The sequence below is a fragment of the Porites lutea genome, chromosome 11, assembly GCF_958299795.1.
Source record: "Porites lutea chromosome 11, jaPorLute2.1, whole genome shotgun sequence".
Taxonomy (NCBI): Eukaryota; Metazoa; Cnidaria; class Anthozoa; order Scleractinia; family Poritidae; genus Porites; species Porites lutea.
In genome coordinates this window covers 8,525,176-8,527,510 of record NC_133211.1, presented here as the reverse complement: position 1 = coordinate 8,527,510, position 2,335 = coordinate 8,525,176, and positions in this window count along the sequence as shown.

The window sequence follows — 2,335 nt, the reverse complement described above, 5'->3', positions numbered from 1 at the left end:
AACCCCTTATTGAGAAGACCACTGGTTGTAAGACCCCTGGTTGTAAGAACCCCTGGTTGTAAGACTGATTTCTGCTGTAGGAGTGTTCTTGTTACAAGAAACATCACCTGGAAGCAAACTGAGCAAACTCACAGCTTTCATACGTTCCCCCAGTTAACTTTTATAATATCATTCAAACAACTCTAATAGATTTAAAGCAGATGTGTAGTGCTCACTAATACTATATTTTGACCTACGTTGAAACAAATCAACCTGACATACCACGTTACTTGCAACATATAGACTAACAAACCTTGCTTAATTGACTGCACAAATTACAATGCATTATATTAAATTCTTTTCTTAATTCAATGCTTAGCAAACACACATGCAATGATTCCAGTTTGGTACTTCAGCTAGTATGAATAACTATTGTCCAATCATTATACCCAATGTATTACCTTGTTATCTGACTCCAGTCTTTGTTGTTGTTCGTCCGTTGTTGTTAGCAATGCCCAAAAACATCACATGGGAGAGGTATTAGGTGCGGTGTTTCCCACTGTGGCTGATCAATCCAATCATGCGCAGAAGGCTCTGCCGCATACCAGACACTGGCGACTTTCTTAAGCAGGTGTCAAGGAGATCACTTTGGATTTGCACAGCTCACGCTTCCTCTGAGCCCCTGTTATCCTGTTTAGCTACAAAAAGGACAGTGCCTTTGTTGACTTTGCTATTCCAGGCAGGTTGGTCTAGAGCCAAGGTCTCCGAGGTTTCAACATCTATATCAAAGATTTACAGCGATACTTTGAGACAGTCTTATAGTGCTTTGCTTCTTTTGTCCACCCTGTTGCCATTTCCCTCTCTTGGGGAGGCGTGTGTCAGGCATTCTAGGCATATCTTCAACACAATTAATAGGAAAAATTCTGATTGAAATTACTTACACACACAATAACAGTATATTTGAGTCATAATAATAACAATAATAATAATGTCCTCAGAGACACACTTTGCAGTTATTAAAAAAACCAAGTATGTCAATATTTTCTGAAAATTATAGTGTGACATTTTTTTTGTTTTCTTTTTATTACTTTGCCATTACGTTACTAGGAGCTGTCATATCAACCACTTTTTGATTGGATAAGAGATATATCACTTTTACGCTTAATAGGTTAGATGTTATTATAGTAAACAAAATGATGTAATCAGCTTTTGTACGGAACGGGTCCTTTTTGGAAATTCAGTAGATCACTTTTGAAGGAGTTGGATTTGTTACTCATTCTCAACAAAGTAATCCACTCTTACAATGATAAATAACAATGAAGAAAAGAAAGTTTCAGGCTCAGTAACATGGATTGGAAAACGGATTATGCGTAATTACCTTTTAATCTGACTCTGAACTATTGCTACATGTGTAACACTTGAAAGTGTTATGATAGCACAGTCTTGTTTTCTAAACCTGAAACAAAAAATCAAATCAAACTTACAGCATCCACAGACATACATACTAGTCAATTAGTTAACAAACAGTCATCATGGTGTAAGCCACAAATTCAACCTTTAAGAGAAAAGAATTATGGAATTCGTAGACAAATTATGAAAAGGAAAGAGTGATGAGAATAGGCAAGTGTTGCATAGGGAGAAGGAAATTAAGAAAAAAAGTAACAACTCTTAGATTAAACAAAGAGCTGTACATGTAAGAATCAAAATACATATATCAATATTTATTGTAATTAATCCAATCAGCTGTGATTGTGATGATTAATTCTAATTTCATAACGAAGCACATCAGCCAACGCATTAATTATTCTAATTATCAAATTCACATACATTATGTATTAATTCTTCATGAGGATCCCCAAAGCATTCAGCCATGCATTAAGCACCTGATCCATAACTCCTTTACTATCAAAATTACATGTACATTGGAATTGCAAAGGTCATTTTCCTTATCCTGTTGATTTATAAAGAAAAAAAGAGAAATGTGAGTCACACAACATACAGTGTATCTGAAGTCTTTTTGTATCTGCTGGACCATTTGGAAATATGGAAAATAATTTGTAAAATTAAATAACAAGCATTTATTTAGTAAAGCTTGTCATTTTAATTTAACTCCCAAATTTCATTTTAGACAATCAGGAAAGAAATAAACTGAACACACGTATGGCAATCACTTGCATCATAATGATGGGACTCATAATATAGTTTTCATCACCTGGTGCTGCTTTAAGTCAATGATGTAGCCTTCTTCAGTGACTCTTTCTAGTAAATTCTCTGTAATTTCCCCTTTCTAATAAAAAAAACATATTCCAACAACTCAATGTTGCTAATATTTCATAACACATTCAATAGTTGGACA